The following is an 18,224-nucleotide window of genomic DNA, read 5'->3' as shown; positions in this document are numbered from 1 at the left end:
AAATCACAGAATGGAATTTTCATGGTACAGCTTTGCATCAGCTGCTGAACTTGCATACCTGATAATAATGTCCTAACTAATCACACCTGATAAGTACACCCTACACCACACCTCATGCTATACCATCATCCTTAATCTACTGCTGGCTACTTCGGAGCAAAGGCAGTCGTTCTGTCGACAGATCATTAGATTTACCTTTTGCTATATTTTTTAATGTCTTCCCTTGATATCATCTATTTTCTTCCCTTTTTTAAACTACCATATTTTTCCTTATTTTCAACTATAGCTAGGAAAAGAAACCCCAGATCTACAGACACAGTATTGACAGTCATGGTGGATGAAATCGTTAGAGTAGGACCCCAATTGTTTGGATGACTTGTGCAAATGCCAAATGTTACTAAGAAAAGGGAAATGCAGTGTAGAATTGTCTCAAGAGCAATGCTGTGTTTAACATCAGACAGTCACAGGAGGAAATTAGGAAGCACTGGAACGATCCGCGGGGGAAGGCCAGATCTCCGGCTTCCAAAGCCCACCTCACAGCCCAGCAGACTGGTGGTGGTTCTCCCAGGCCTATGCACTTCTCGCCATGGGAGGAAAAGGTGTAAGGGATCCTGTACACTGAAGGCTTTGCTGGAATCCCAGGTGGAGTGGAGACAGCTAAGTCAAAGCACACTACAGTACACAGTAACTAATTTGTAAATTGTAAATACTCTTGAAATCAGTGTCAAATATGTCTTCTGACTTGAAAGTCCTGAATTAAACATAATAAATGTTAAAAGGCCCATATATATACTAATATCACCACACTGTGAGTGCCACTCTACTTTAATAAACGGCAATGTTGCTATGAAAATGACCACACCCTTTGTATTTGTAACATGTAGTACATAGTGGCATGATAATGTGGTTTATACGTATTGTTTCAGACATTCGTCTAACAAGTAACCATTGTATGGCCTAGTATTTAACATGAACATACACAAACTACTATAGAGCTTATCCACTATTTTGTACATATCTTCTACACATTATAGCTGTCTGTAAGAACAATATTATATTTATCTTTAAAATAGATAAGTCACCATACACCTCTTGTAGTCAAATCTTTATTAACAGTCTCTCACATGGTTTCACCTTCTTCATCAAGTCCACAGAACCTGGTAAGCATAGCCCCTTAAAAACAAGTAAGCTGTGCCTTTGCTACTCACATCTAGAGTGCTTGTGTATTTGTCTGCTGTGATGATGACAGTACCTATGACCTAATTTGAACAAACAAGTATCCATTTTAGACTCTGAATAAATGTACTGGATTTACCAATGGCCTGGACATAGAAAGCTAATAGTGTGCCAGCAGCGCTGTTTCACACATACACTTTAGTGTCCCTCTTGACATGTTGTGGCCCAGCTCTAGCAGCCTGTATGTGTACTCTCGATTTATCAATTAGGTGATATTGAAAATATATGAAGTCATCCGTTGGTGCAGCAATCAACAACAGCTACACTTTTAGTGGCTAATTACTACAACTCCCATACTTTCAAGTCATGTTTCACTATCATCATAGGCAAACTTGAACTTAGAACATAGGAAACAAGAAGTTTATATCTTGAGATAATGCATGTTCATACTCCGCAACACACAGAGACATTCTGATGGGTAACTTTTCCTTTTGGTGTCACTCATGATTTTTGAGCTCTGGCAACTGTAAGGCTACCAGTGGGCCTATAGTGCCTATAACTTTAATACCATGTGGAAGTATTCTATTTGCTGTGTAATTGTGGTCTCATGCATTGTTAAAGGATAATGACTTAAATGTCTGATGTACATAATAATACAAAAAATGCTAATACTGTTTCAGAAAGAGCTCTCAAAATTTGAAAACTCTCCATATCACTGATTGGACATGACAGATAATTGTGACGTTGTCAAAAAAGAAACATGCCACTACTTCATACTTGTTTTTAATTTAGAGTCTGTGTAAGAAATTAGAAGTTTACAGGAAATTTTGAAACAAACACATAACCATAAATATTGAACTAATTTACATTTGAAGCAATGTCCTGGTCAAAGGTTTGTCAGTAAGCCTAATGATTTTACAAATTGTAATATTTAGTAGCAATATCATGCTATCACACATAGATATACTAGCAATGATCAAGCAATTTCCTACTTTAGAAACAGTTCCAACATCAGAGGATCCTGAAGCCAGTCCACCAACTACTACCACAGTAACACAGGGTGCACTCCTGCTGGTCCTGATTTGGATGAGGAACAGCCTGGTCCATCTGATGTATCTGGGGATGCAGCTTAGACGAGTCTCACTCTGCTCACCATACCATCTACAACCATTGTAGGGTCTCTCTCTCAGAAACATTAATTAGTAGTCACTATTCCATATGGTCAATCTGCAACCTTAACATTGTTAGTGTGCACCCCAGCCCTGGCCCCTGTTTTGTCTTTGTCCACTGGTATAACTACATTTGAGAGTGAGCCAGGACCCAAGGGATGTTGCCCTTTGGCTTAAGGCCACAGGGCAGTGTGAGTAGGGTGGAACCAACATAAATACAAAAGAGTGAGGCAACTCGTGCCCATAGTTTCAGGTAAACTATGGGCCAGAATATCATTTGATCCACCTCCCAGCATGAAGAGCAGAAAGGCCAGGTTATAGAACCTCTCATAAATGCCAAGGATGAACTGAGCGACATTAGGCAGTTGCAGAGGGAGCAAAATGGCCTTCTTGAAAGACATATATCTGTAATGTGCTCCTTTTCCGGGGTGGTACAGGATAAATTCAGGGACATATGCAGGGCTATGTGTGACAACATTACACCTGCCTGTGGATCCAGACCATCAGTGGACCACACACCACCTCCGTTCACAGAGAGGATGTCCCTGCAAATACAGGAGACACCTGACATCCCTGCAACTGCTGAGCCACACTTCACTCTGAGGAGGGGACGTTCATCAAGACCAGTGGCAGATGATCACAAGAGAACCACCACCAAGAGGCACAGATAACGTCCTCCTGTGCAGTCACAATATTGACTCGGGAGAAAGCAAATCTTACAATTTCCTTCTCACACACCATGACTGTAAACTCTGTGTATTGTTTTGTGTATCAGATATATATATATATATATATATATATATATATATATATATATATATATATATATATATATATATATATATATAAAACACTACTATTGTCGCAGTACGTCTTATAAACTTCTTTGTGTGGTCTGAAATTGTGTTGTGTAAGTAAACATCTTACCTTCTATCCTATATCTGGATGACCATGACCATCATGCATATTTATGTCTAAAATAATAATGGTGAAATCTCAACTACTACAAAAAGCACACAGACCATTTTTCAAACAGTGGTACATTCGTAATTAATAGGAAGAGACAAACTATCTTACAGGTTTAAATACTTATAAGCAATGCTAGTTAAATAATACTGGAAATGTAGAAAATCCAAGTAGAGTATGCTACCTTACTGATTTCCGTGGTCACCAATAATTCTCTTGTACTAAATAAAATGACAGTATATGTTCACCTATACAAGAATGTAAATATTAATAAGTTAATGTTATTCAAAACAGTAGGTAGATGCAAAATGACATTATTTGTTCCTGTGCTTAATCAAGCACTGACATGATAAGTTTCTAGGAGAAAAATCCACCCATGTACTCATCACAATCATAAACATTGTCATTATAAGATTATGGCCTACGCTCTATAAACCACAACAAATTTAGGAGTCTACCATCTGTAGCTCTAAACAGTAATATGTGCGCACATGTTGGTTTAGTGTTATTTGGTGTTATGAGTAGAAGTTGTCAGTGACTTCTCGGCATAAATCATTTCCATCTTCTTCACCACTGTCACTTTCATTTGGCAATATTTCAATCTCACCCTGGGCCTCCTCAATGTAGTCACTATCCTGGATCAAAGGAATATTTCATCGCGGGTCAGGGTTGTGCAGTATACAACAGAGCATTGTTATCTTGCACATTTTCTCAGGTATGTAGAGTAGCTGCACAGGTTGAAAAGTTCTAACGTGCCTTATTGATGTGGGCCTAACGTTGTTTGATTTCTGAGTAGCAACCATGGTCTCCTATAATAGGCTAAGTGTCCTATAATACTTTAAAAAGCATATTTAATCTACAGTATAGTTTAATGAACTAAGAAATGAGATGTATACATATCACACTTACCAAGAAGCCAGGCCCTTACATTTCCAAGTTGGGCTATTTGCTGCTGTATGCTGCTATTGCGTTGTACAAAAGAATCATGGATGGATCCGTGGAGCGGTACACACACCATAGAGATGTATAAATCAGGTAGACACACCATATGAACATTGCTGGAACAGAAGTTTTTCCTGTTGCCATACACCTGTTCTCTCTTGTGTGGTGGCATCAGGACAATGTGGGACCCATCAAAGACACCTATGGCATGAAGAATGCCACTGAAATCATAAAACTTTCCTTTCAGATTGGTTAATTCCTTGCCAGTCCATGGAAATCAACTGAAACTGTTATGGTGTCTCAGCATCATTTCGGAGAACACCACTAAAAGTAATTTGGAACATCCTACTGCAATCACCTACGGAGTGCTGGAACAATCGAGAGGCCGCAAAATGGAGGGCTGATATGGTTTTCACAATAAGTGGTATGGCAGTTAGATTTTAGTTAAGTGGCTGAAGTTTTTGGTCAAGTTTATGGGTTAGATCCACTATTGTCTATCTGTTTAGGCGGTATTTTTTATGCATTCTCTTTCTTGTATCAAGACAATGTCTTGGAAAAGATGGAACATCCTAGGTTTCCTTCTATGCTCCCTTGCAGGCTTGTCTTGTGGTGTCACAACTCCATCTTGTGCTCTACGTGCGTTGGGTGTTAATTGCCACCGGGCTCCTGCCATCCTTTCCTTGTGGTGCCTCCCTGTCCCAAGATCTCCCAGTCATACTTCCCTTAGGGTGCCTTCCAGTCTTGAGCCCTCCATGATTTCCCTCCATGGAAGTCTGAACCATTGACCCTTCTGTTCTGTTACTATGCAGGTTTGGTCTGTTATGCACCTGTTGATATAACGTCTATTTAGGATGGTTATATAATCCATTGTGGCCTATTGACTTGAACCATCATGTGTTTGGGGTTCTGTTGTACTTGCTAATTGTTACCAACTACTGTTTGCACCTGCCTCCTGAGAGGCCTCATATCTGTTGAACGTAACTCATGATCTTCCCCCTAGGTTGATTGAAATATTCCATGCTTTCATGAGGCACACGTGCCCTTCTGGCACCTTCTAGCCTTCTTGTATAAATACCCCCTCTGAAGTTGCATTAGGGCTTGGCCTCATTCCTGTTCCAGTACTGTTTAATCAACATCCCTGCACTCACCCCCTGAGTTGCAAGGATCTTCAGCTTCACTTCCCGTGCATGCAATGTCCCTGCACTCTTCTCCAAAGTCACCTGGATCTTCGGCACTCCAGTCCTATGCAAGCTTCTTCCTTGTACTCAACATCGAGTCACCTGGAACTTCCAGTGTTCTAGTACTGCAGGCCTTCGCAATGACCTCATAATCTTGGCTTTTGCAACACTTGCAGTGTATTCCTCCTTGAGCTACGATTCTGCCTCCTCTTGAGCTTCTTGCACTGAGCCTCATGCTGTCTTTGGGTTCCAGTTAAAGTACTAAACAAGGCTAAGTACCTTCCATTCAGGGCAGTGTGCACTTATCCTTTTAGTAGAAAGCAGGCATGACATTCTGCCTCCTCAAGACACTTGACTTGTCTTCTTTTCCTTCTGTTTACTTTATCCTCCAGCACTCCTTGCTTGTCCTTACTCTGGTCCTGTGAAGAATGTTCTTTCAAAGTGATTGATATTTGTATGAACCCTGCAGACTCCATACGGTGTTTTGTAGCAAATCTTTTGAGTGCCAATAAGTCCAATCTTGTTCCAAGTGAAAACTAATTCAGAGTGTAACCTTGTTTCTAACCATACCTTGGGAGTGTTAGTGACTCCAAGATTTTTACCGATTGTAATCCCCGGGAGTGCAGTAACTCTAACCTTGCTCAGAATGAAACCTGGTTCTGTGTGTAACCTCTATGCATACCTTGGGGATTTTTGCTAAACTCCAACCTTTGCACCGAGTGTGACCTTGTTTCTGAGTATGCTTTGGGAGTGTCCCTGACTCCAATCCATGTATGAAGTATATCTTGGAATTTCCAGCAACCACAATCTGTGTTCTGAGCTACCATCAGTATTTCAAATATTTCCTCATGAATCTCAGGAAACTCTTGGCCAAGAATATGACTAGTCTGCTCTTATGCTGTGATTGTTGCAGAAACCTGTAAATATTCATTATTAAAACAGTACATTGTAATTTTTTTAGAGGTTTGTTAGTGTATCAATGGTAATTGCCTCTTCTTGTTGTTCCCATTGTATCATGTTCTCACAATACTAAAGGTGCTGGTCCTCTAAACATGGACCTTCACATGTCCAGAACGTTCCAGAAGTGACACATACTGTTAAGCACAGCAGTTCTGTCACTGATCAGCACCAGTACCACCAGTGTCTTTTTATTATTTTGAGTCTTCCCTCCTTCCCCCTCTGGATGCCTGCCTAGATTTAGGAATAGCATTCCCATATCTAACGTCTTCCTGAGAGGGAGTGTAGGTACAGCATCGCTCTGGTTGGAACCAGGTGAGTGCGTGACAGAAGGACAAGCCTCACACTTTGCACTGATCGGATGACATGGTTGTTCATATGTGTGTTCTGGGCCAGGTCCAGACCCCGTCCAAGAAATATTCTGAAGTTTTTAGTGGAAGAGCAGCCTGTAGTCCACTCTGGTGAATTAAGAAATCTAGTGAATGCTTTCTCTACCAGAAGTGTTAATTATGTTCACTTCACAGCTACCACCCCGGCCTCACTGTCTGTGGACCTGCACATAATGCCTTGTGGAAATTGTCACACAATTAATGCACCCTGGGTGTCTGTGTCAGCTGCAGGTTCTTTGCAACTTTGGGGTAAGTCCCTCAGACATTGTTAGAATGAGCTTGACCATGCCCTTCAGGGCTGTCAAATTGATTGAACTACCCATTGTACATAATGGCCTGACTGCACATGGAAGTAGAAAGTTTAAAGAGACGGTTTCTTCATCTGGATATGCACACAGTTGCTCAGACCACTGATGTTGAGTTGCTAAATCATTGTCAGAGCAGTAAAAACCTAATTGTCTACAGTACTGCTTTCGGTAAACTGGTTATGGAATTCCAGTGGTCTGTTGCAGCTAAGACATCTCCCTTTTATAAGGGATTGAGAAATGAATTAAAGATTTCCTTGACACACCTCGTAAAACTACCCTCAGACTATGCCCAGTTTATTAACTCAGTTGTCAGGTTTGACTACAGGATAATGGAATGAAGGCAAACATTTTAATTCTGTCTCTATTGTGGTGGAGCACAGCATTCTACACAAGATTGTACTGCCAAACCAAGGGGTATTCAAAAGGTTTGCACCTTGACATCGGACATGTTATCAAAATAACTTGAGTGCCCAACTGACATAGAGGTCTGTCATTTGGACACAATGCTTGAAACAAACCCCTTTTAAGTGTCTGCTACCTCACATAAGGTTCTACAACCTATAATGACGCCAGTTATGTTGATCATTTCACCTCAACATAGACAGAGGTGATCTATGCTTGTTGATTCTGGGGCCACAGGGAATTTTCTGGATCTAACCATGGCCAGTTCATTACAAGTGTCACTAGTCACTAAGAGTGTGCCTGAGCAGGGTAGAAAGGTAGGAGGCTTAGAGCTTTTTTCTGTGTTGATTCCCAGTGCACCACTACTGTTAGTATGTGAGAAAGGGCACACAGAGACCTTGACCTTTGATCTCATTACCATACCAACATTTGGTGTTATATTGGAAGTTGTTGGCTTCAGCTGCATAACCCTATCATTGACTAGTCTCTCCATCCTGTCACTTTTGAATCTTATTGGTGTCGCACTTATTGCTATGATAACACTCTGAGAGGTCCATCTCTTTTGGCATGTGTGGCCATTGCACTTGATTCCTTGACTCGAACTCCAGGGAGTAGCCTTAACATACAAGACACTTCTGTACTGCAACAACTATTTCTCACAGTGAGGCTTATGCTCTGTCGGAGCCTGAGACTGAACATTCTCTTTTTGCCAAATTGGGTAAAGGCACATTGCATGCTCAATCTGTTGAATTCCCAGAACACATTGAGTTGCCTGAGGGTAAAACCATAACCAATAATAAGACCCCAGTATTTAGAATTCTAGGTGTTACACAACCTTATCTTATAGAGGCAAGTGCCTCCCAAGTAGCAAGCGGGCCAAACATTACGCCTCTTCAAGACACTAGGCTTGTCTTCAGTTCCTTTTGTGTACTTTATCCTCCAGTGTTCCTTGCTTGTCCTTAGTTTGGACCCTCTCTTCTATTTTGGTGCTTGAACTCTTTTTGCTCATAGACCAGAGACTTATCCCAGTGTTTTCTTAATAGAATAGAAGTGTCGAGAAGAATGTTCTTTGAAAACAATTGATATTTGTATGAACCTTGTAACCTCTATACTGTGTTTTCTAGCAAACCTGGGGAATGCCAATAACTCCAATCTTGTTCTAGTTTAGTCTTGTTCCAAGTGTAATCTAATTCCGACTGTAACCTTTTTCCTGAGCATACCTTGGGAGTATTAGTAACTCCAATTTATGTACCGAGCGTAATCCTGGAAGTGTCAGTAATTGCAACCTTGGTCCACGTGAAAACCTAGCTCAGTGTTTAACCTTGTGCATACCTTGGGGGGATTTGCCAAACTCCGTCCTATGAACAGAGTGTGACCTTATTTCCGAGTATGCCTTGGAAGTGTCCCCAACTCCAATCCATGTATCGAGTAGATTTTGGGAGTGCCAATAACTCCACCTTGTGTTCTGAGTTATTCCAGGAATGGCCTAAGGCTCCAATCAGTATTTCAAGTTCTTCCTCGTGAGTCTCAGGGAACTCTCATCAAAGAATCTGGTTGTTCTGCTCTTATGCTGTGATTGTTGCAGATACCTGTAAGTGTTGGTTATTGAAACAGTGCATTCTAAATTGTTTAGTGGCATCTTAGTGTATCAATTGTAATTGCCTCTTCTTGTTGTTCCCATTGTATCATGTCCTTATGACACCAGAGGTGCTGGTCCAGTAAACATCCACCTTTGCATGCCCAGAAGGTCCCAGAAGTGAAACATCCTGTTAAGTGCAGCAGTTCTGTCACTGAGCAGATTAGTTTTTTTGCTGACCAGCACCAATACTGCAAGTGTCTCCTTATTATTTTGCCTCTTCCCCCTGCCACGTCTGGAAGTCTGTCTAGATCTAGGAATACCATCCCTGGATCTAGCGTTTTCCTGAGACAAATTGGAGGTCTAGCATCGGCTCCAGTGTTGTCTCCGTGGTTGGAACCCGGTGAGTGCGTGGCATGCGATAGGAGAAATTCTTTGAAAGAGAAATTGTATAATTAGATTTGTAAAAGGACCTTTTTTGCAGTTCTAAGACATTACAAATCACATACATTATTTTGTATACAAATATATAATGCTAAGCTAGGTATATGAAGATAAAAGCAAACATGAATATTAACCAATTAGTCATCTACATGTGTGTTTAACATACAACAAACAGTCCTCTCAATGGGCAATTGACATACATTCTGTGTTCCATAAATAACACTTACTCATGTGCATATGTATATTGAAACCTAATTTTTAGATCTGACAAATGATTTGTGAAATTAAATCTAAAAGTTAGATGTGCAATTACATTTTTTTCTAATTTCTGTTTTGAGATCCGTCATTCAAAGTGTAATTTATACTGAGCACAGTATATGTTTACAATCCACTGTCACCATTGCACATATAAAATATTTTTTAAATATAATTTTTATCACAAATGATTCCACAGCGCTTAAAACTTTATTTTCAGCAAATTATTTTTACACTATTATGACTATTAAATTACAGTGCCACACCTCTGACTCTGGAAAAACATAAACACTACTTCTTGTACATTTAACCTCGGGTAACATATGGTATGTCTATTGGTTAACATAGGCTAATTGTTTCTAAAATGTCCAGTGGTTTTAGAATATGCCCGTTGACGCAAGTACAAGTATCAATGACATTCATGTTTTCCAGTGGATTCTTACTTGCCTCCTAGCTTTGGTACAGGTCAGAACTCCTGAGAGTTAGCTGCTCCACCTGAACTGCTAGCGACCAAAGCAACGTGTACTGGTGACAGGACCCATAACTCTACTCCAGATCAGTTGGACATACTGACGGATGAGGGATTGTCCCAGTATACACAGCTATAAAAGACACCACACCAAAAGGTAAGGGAATTATAACTCTAATGTAATGAGTAATCCAACTCTTTTTTAATTTCATAGATCTGCCTATGTTCGATTATTAATATGATATGGATATGCGTGACAAGTAAAACAAAATAATGCTTTTAATAAGGTGGCTTGTTTGTTTTTCTTACAGCTTTTTGTCCATTACTCACACTTGGACCTTGGCACTTCCTTCCATTAGGGAGTCTGAACTATATATTGTCAACCGATGATGAAGAATACCACTTATTGGTGGGTGAGGGCTCTTGCTTCTAAACAATTGTGTGCCTAGGTGACCTGCCAGCTCTCCCCTAATCGGGTTTGAGTAATTTAGATTTTGGAACAGTGTAAGCTGTTGTTTTGGCTTGTCATAGTTGGGGAGACTGTACACTGGACCTCTAATTTCTCCCAGTCCCTAAACTCCTCTTAGCTAATGAAAAGATTGGACACATACGTTTAAGTTTTACATGTCCTGATAATGAAAAACTCCTAAAAAAAATGTTCACTGCCGTGAGGCCTACCCCTCCCATAGGATAACATTGGGGATTCCTTATTACATGTAATAAGCTGTAATTTCCAAATGGGAGCAGGTTTCTATTTCATGTTTGGTATCTATGGAAGCGTAGTGATAAATCCTCCTTAATAGTAAAGTTGGATTTTTCATTACAATTTTGGAATTGCCACTCATAGAAAGTTGCTATTTTCCTGCCCTTATCCCTTTTGCAGTTGCAGCCCGTCTTGAGTCACATGATTTAGTACTGCTGACAGTTAGACTTTGTGAACTCCTCCCAGACAGTCACACTATAGAGGGACTAGGTGTGCCAAAATGGGCCATCTTCTGGCATGATGCAGTGCAGAGCTAAGCACATCCCCACTTGCAACTGAATAGGGTGTGCTCTGCCTTGTCGCAAGAGGCCTAACAACTCCATATCGTCACTACATCCAGCTTGGAGCCAGGACAAAGAAGTCAGGAACTTCTGTGCACTTCAAAGAACATTTCTAGAAGCTTCTCAAACCTTCCAGCGGAATGGCACCAGGCTATAAATATAAGACCTTCAGACCCACTCTTCACTTCATTCCTGGACCAGTGGAAGGACTCTCAGAGGACTGCCTGCTACTATGATTTGCTGTGAACTCTGGAAGACTGCTTTCGTCACATTAACAGTTTAAGCACATAGCCATTCTAGGTAGGCATTTTACCTAAATCCATAAGGCATTAGCCCCATACTTCATGAATCTGGGATATCTTACTGTTGGTTGTCAGTTGTTATAGGGCAAGGCTTGAAGCTAACAAATGAATATTTCTCAAACGTGGTTATAGTTGTACTACACATGCCCCTTTCATGAGTGTTGCATCCAGCTAAACCTTAGTCATTCAGAAATGTGATTGAGCAGCAACATGCATGAATGAGCACTTTGGACTACTGTTTTATTGACTATGTGAGGCTTGTGACTAGTATTCTATTTGCTGAAGGACTTGTACTTTTCTGACAGCTTATATATATATACATATATAACACTCTTCTGTTTTTTACAGAGGCAGGGACACGGTTCAAACACATGCATACCAAATCATGTGAGGTGCAATGGATCTGAAGTGTTGGAGGTGCTTTTGTAAAATATAGGCCCTCATTACAACCCCTGCGGTCTTTGACCTCCATGGAAAAGAGGCAGTAGTACTGCCAACAGGCTGGCAGTACTACAGCCTACATTATGACTGTGGCGGTCTCGCCGCGGCCATACCCCCGGGACCGCCAGGCTACTGCCATGGCGGTCCCGGCGGTTGTAATCCGCCAGGGCAGCGCCATGGAACACCTGGTGGAATGCGTGACTCGGGGGGGCCCTGGGAACCCCTGAACGAGTTACAGGCAGTGGATTGCGCGACAGGTGCTGCTGCACCCGCCGCACTTCCACATTGCCACCAGCTCCACTAGGAGCCAACTGCATTGTTATGAACGTACCCCCGCAGGGCCGGCGGGCGGAAACTCTGTTTCTCCCAGCCGTTCCATGGCGGTAAATACCACCATGGAACAGCTGGCGGAAAGGGTGACTCAGGGGGGCCCTGGGAACCACTGCACTGCCCATGCACTTGGCATGGGCAGTGCAGGGGCCCCCATGCACAGCCCCATCGCCCAATCCACTGCCCGAATTACAGGCAGTGGATTGCGCGATGGGTGCTGCTGCACCCGCCGCACCGCCACATTGACTCCGGGTCCACTAGAAGTCAGCTGCAATGTTATGGTCATACCCCCGCTGGGCCGGCGGGCAGAAACTCTGTGTCCCCAGCCGTTCCATGGTGGTAAATGCCGCCATGTAACAGCTGGCGGAATAGGTGACTCGGGGGGGTCCCTGGTTTTGTGACTTAACAACCACTACATATAGACTAATCATGAGTTTTATTCACATAGCATCATCATCCATGACAAGAGAGGGAGACGTTGGCCAGGAAGGTCGGGGAGCAGATGCCCACTGGGAGTCCAAAGGGGTACAATCAAAGCTGAAGGACTCAGCACCATGGAGGATGACCGGGCAGAGGCCTCAACCTCAAACCACCCCAAGTGGTGGTGGGCTCAACAACAGCTCCTGCCCCTACAGCACCATCCATCACCACCAGAAAGATACAAACCCTCCCTACTGTTTCCACGTATGTTGACCAAAACCCAGCCCGTAAAAAGGATGAAGTCTCCTTTGCCACAGGCCCCTTTGCTACTGCCCATGTAAATCATGCAGTGATGTCTGAGGAGGTTCTGGACATGCTGCACAGTATTTCAGTTGGGTAGACTGCACTGTTGCCACCTGTAGGTCAGTCAACATTAGACTCAATTACTTACCTTGCAGGATGGCATCCATAGTGCAGTGTGTGCCATAAAAAGGGGAATGGCATGTCTCAGACCCCAATCACTCCTCACTACCTCCCACCTAACAACCACTTCTCTTATTGATCCTTCCTCTACCATAACCACCTCTACCCCCTCTATATAACCACCAGCCACTTCCATTTGCCCTACACCCAATACTACATCAACGCTAACATCCACAAACTCTGCCAAGCACAAACTCACAGACATCCACGCAGCCATAAAATACATCATAAACAAATTCACAAGCCTAAACATAAAGACACTGTCGTAGGGCTCTCATTGTAGGAACAAGACTGCTGGATTTTAGACAACAGCACCACCGAGCATGGGGGACTGAGTCTGATCCCACACCTTATGACAGCTGCCGGCCTAACTCTTTTGGCCAGCTAGCAGCAACTCAACAGTACCCAAGAGTAAAGATGATTTGTGGAAGCCTATTGCATGTCGCTCTGAGACTCCTCAGGGAAGTTAGGGTGGAACAGATCTTACCCCTTTCTCTCACTTAGACATGTCTCATATATGCAAAGACAAACAGAAGCAGGATTTGGATAAGTGCGTTTTATTGAAGCAACTGTGTTCCATGCAAAGAGGCATGAATTGCAATTATAAGGATAATGAAACGCAACATTATTATTGCAGTGACTAGAAAAGTGAAACAGAGGAAAAGACCCCCTCTACTGTCACAATAGTGAATCTAAAATACATACCTGCACTACTAAGATTCTACATGAAAGCAATACGAGTGTTAACCCTAATCTGCCCGTCTAGCCCCTGGAAGGAAACCCAATCCTCATACTGGGCTTTAGGTAGAGAAGTGGTCTGTTAGTCTGGTGGGACTACTCACACATGTATGGAGAGAAGACGCAGAGTTTCAGCAGAAATTGCATTGACCACGTGGAGTATAAGATGGCTGGCTGGAATATGCCCTTTGATATGGTGGGGCAGTGTGTGTTTTATAATAAAAAATCTGTTGTTCTAAGATTTGCCCTGACATGTCAACACGTATTTTCCTGTTTAGGGTAGGCATTGTACTCTTTGGACCAGCAATGCCCGGTAAACTATTGTGTGCTGCCTTGGGTTGAGCACAGAATGAAAATGTCATGCAAAGAAATGAATAACAAATTATGCTTGGAAGGGCAACTGATAAAAATAATAAAACATCTCCACTAAAATTAAGCTTTGCTGAAATAATAAAGAGGAATACAAATGACATGTAACTAGGTGAAAGGGCACAGGCCTCAGGCCCAGAGCTAAAATAACAAGCCTGTGTAAATACTAAAACAACCTCACAACATGGACATTAACCCCACAACCATCACCACCACATTCATCACCACCACCACCACAGCCGGCCCCAACACCTTCATGCCACCCAACACTACGCCTAATACCACCAGACCCATAGCTACCACCACACCTACAACCACTACCATAACAACAACTACTACATTCATTGCTACTACATCCACCCCCACCCTCACAGAAATTATGACACCCACCACAACATCATCCAAAATGACACGTTTATCACAACACACACCATTACATAATTCATTAACACCACTAAAAAGCAAACCAACAGACAAACATCCAACATCAACAACACATACACCACAAACCCACAGACAAGCAAACACAGTTAGCAAAATTAACACTATTCAAGCACAAACCCACAGACGAGCACCCAACATCATCAACACGTGCACCACTAAATAACAAACCTACAGACAAGCAAAGAACATTAGCAAAATTAACACCACCCGAACACAAACCCACAGACAAGCATCCAACATCAGCAACACATGCACCACAAAAGGACAAACCCACAGAGAAACAAATAGCATCAGCTAAACACATACTACTAAAAATAGACCCAAAGCAGCACCTTCCATTATTCCAAGACATTCATTACAATCACAATGTATACATACACTACAGGAAGCAACACAACACACACCTAAATGCACAGTCACACCTCTCCATAGCACTCCAGGCACACATTCACCTACATAACAACCACCTCTGCAACTGCTCCTACACCCTCTACTTCCATCACACCTCCTACACCCACCCCATCCAACCTTCCTACTCTTTCCCTAACCACCCCTACTACTCCCAAGCCCTTGAAGAAGACATCCACCCCTCTGCCTTATTAGTAACCTGAGGTGCCTAGATTCCATCCTATTCATGGAGGCACATATGTCCCTGGAGGCAAGGTTCCTATAAGGGAACATGGGGAGAAAGTTTGGTTTGAGACTATGCTGTATTTGTTTCTCATTTATCCCTTGGAATTGTTTGTACTTATTTCCTTACCCTATGAGAGAGGAATCTCAATTTATAATAAATTTTATTTTCTGTCTAATTTGTATTTTGTATGGTGTACAAACATCTCAGTGTTCAAATATGTATGTTTTATACACATTTTAAGAAAGGGTGCCATAATTATATGATTCAATGTGTAAGGTGCCCTGGAAGATTTAGGACTTTAAACTTTATGCTATCTGCTATAGGCCCCAATATCCAAAGACACTTCCATTTTTACTTATGTATACTTTAGAGTTATATTATCGTGCATGGGCAGGCATATTATCCACTTTTCAATACTCATCCTGTAGTATCCACTTCAAGTGTTTTTGTGACACATGCAAGATCAGAGAGATATGCCATACCTACATGTTTTAATATATCATGGACTTTTAAGTGTCAATGTGAGAGTCATGACAGTTGTTAGCACAAATAATGTAGCATATTTTGCCCTAGGATTACATTGATAAAGGGTAAATATTTCTGACAAATGACAGGCATGTTGAGATGCCAGGAAAGGTGATGGTGAGCCTTTATTTTGCTCAGCATTCAGAATGGGCAAGTAATTTAAAATATGGAAAACAATATGTATATTATATTGAACTGACCCCTTATGTATGAATTGAGAGGTGTTTAACCTTTTTTATTTTATAAGAGCTATTTTTAGAACTAATGTATGGTCATGTATGTATGACATGCACTTACAATTGTAGGAGTCTATCATGTTTAGGTTTTCCTTAAGATTTATTCTTATTAATATGGAAAGATAATGTTGCCAGCTACACTAGCTTTCTATCATGCAGTTCCTTCCTGATAAAAAAAACAATGACACCACAAACATGGTTTTGAGTACATCTGATATTGTCATTGTGTCTTGGCATATATCTATACTACATTTAAATTTAAATTACTTTGGACATTACTGTTTTCCTCAGGACAGGTAGATAACAATAATGAGCTTTTTATGTTACATGTTCTGGTGAAGATTTACCAAAATAACACTGCTTCTTGACAATCACAGTACTGTGTGTTGCTCTTATTACATACATTTATAGGTACGCACATCCTACGATGGCGCCAACATGGTGGGTAGTCATTGTGATCAACAAGGAGATGTGCCGCACCAGCCGCTGCAAATCTCAAGGGGAGGAGTGGGACGGGTGAGGGGACGTTTTGGGGGGGCAGGAATAAAAAAATAAATAAAAAAAACTTACCTCTTTCCGTCGCCACCGCCACCTGCCGCCTCCATCCTCATCTGGTGTCCCAGCATTCACTGCTTGGACATCAGCACAGGCATCCCAGCAATCCACCTGCCGCCTCCATCCTCTTCTGGTGTCCCAGCATTCACTGCTTGGACATCAGCACAGGCATCCCAGCAATTCTGAGCTGCTTACATGCTATAAATAGTATTTAAGCAGCGTCAGGATTGTTCTGAGTGGCTCAGACACAAGCCAGAGGTCTGTGCAGTTTCTCTAGCCCGGCTGTGTATGCAGCCAAGTTGGAGAAACCTAAGTGCGCATCTGTGTTCGGCCAGCCTCAGTCTGCTGGCAAAACACACACATGCACTTAGTGCACATTCCTCTCCTCCTGTGGCCCAACCCTGCCCCTCCCTGCACTCCTGTGCCAGAAGCAGAAAACTATTGTTTTATTTTTCTGCTTTTGGCACAGCCAGTGGGGTGATGCTCCTTCGCCTTAGCGAAGGAGCCGCCCCTGTGCGTCACCTCCCAGCAGCATGTTCATTGCTTTTCCTCTTTTATCCCTCCTTACACTAGCCCAGGTGTAGAGATCTGTTCACCATGGTAATGCGGAATGAAAGCAATACCGTGATTGTGCGGGCAGAGTTGTGACTTTTATCGAGCTATCTGTTGCTTTTTGGCTTTTTACTTCATCAATGGAGGAGTCAGCATGCAATGGAAGTGCATATAGGTCAGGCGGTGGTCTGGTTCCGACGGTGGATGGACCTTCGTTATTTGATGGTCCGTCAGCCTCTGATAAGATATAAATCAGGCCCAGAGTATTTTCTTGCAGACCCGCAGTCATTATCCTCAAGCTGCTATACCTAAAGGTTAGGTCTGGCTCATGTGATAAGACCTGCAAAGGGCAGCTACTTACTGTATAATAACACCAGCACTTAATTTGTAAATAAAAACGTGCCGGTGCTCAAAGCCCTCTTCTTAAACACGCGGCTGCTGCAATTAAATGGCTGCAATTAAATGTGCGAACACGGAATTCTGAGGCAGCGAAATCCTGAAGCCGTCTCGGGCCTCTTCAATCCATTTAAAGCCACTCCCTGCCCCTTCAGCTCTCTCTTGCAGCTTTCTGCTTTCTATCTTTTTTGTTTTTCTCTTTCTTCGTCTTTCCCATATGTGTCTTTTGCTCGCAGTAAACGCTTGAGGCAGAAAAATAAGTACCGGAAACAACACAAATTAAGCACTGAATAACACCGATTCTCACTTCCATAAGCAACCTAAGCACCGTGTGTGTTAGTGAGACAGTATCTGTAAAGGGACCAGCAGTCTAATTTAGGGCAAAAGTCACATTCCCTTCGAAGGCAGGCCTATTCATTATAAGCAAGAAAAGCAAATGAATGCTGTGTTGCATGCTGAGTCATTCCAATAATGTATACCAACTGCTTTACTTGCTGCAGGTTTTAGCCATTCCTATGTTATTG

At 42.2% G+C, this 18,224-nt stretch overlaps 1 protein-coding gene across 1 annotated transcript in view; it reads left to right on the top strand.

Moving 5' to 3' along the window:
- The window catches only part of LOC138288161 (arylsulfatase A-like), a 480,219-nt gene that overhangs the window by 164,025 nt on the left and 297,970 nt on the right, over positions 1-18,224 (top strand). The gene's annotated exons all lie outside the window — the stretch shown is intronic.

The sequence above is a fragment of the Pleurodeles waltl genome, chromosome 4_1, assembly GCF_031143425.1.
Source record: "Pleurodeles waltl isolate 20211129_DDA chromosome 4_1, aPleWal1.hap1.20221129, whole genome shotgun sequence".
Taxonomy (NCBI): Eukaryota; Metazoa; Chordata; class Amphibia; order Caudata; family Salamandridae; genus Pleurodeles; species Pleurodeles waltl.
This window is presented reverse-complemented; position numbering and strand designations above follow the sequence as displayed.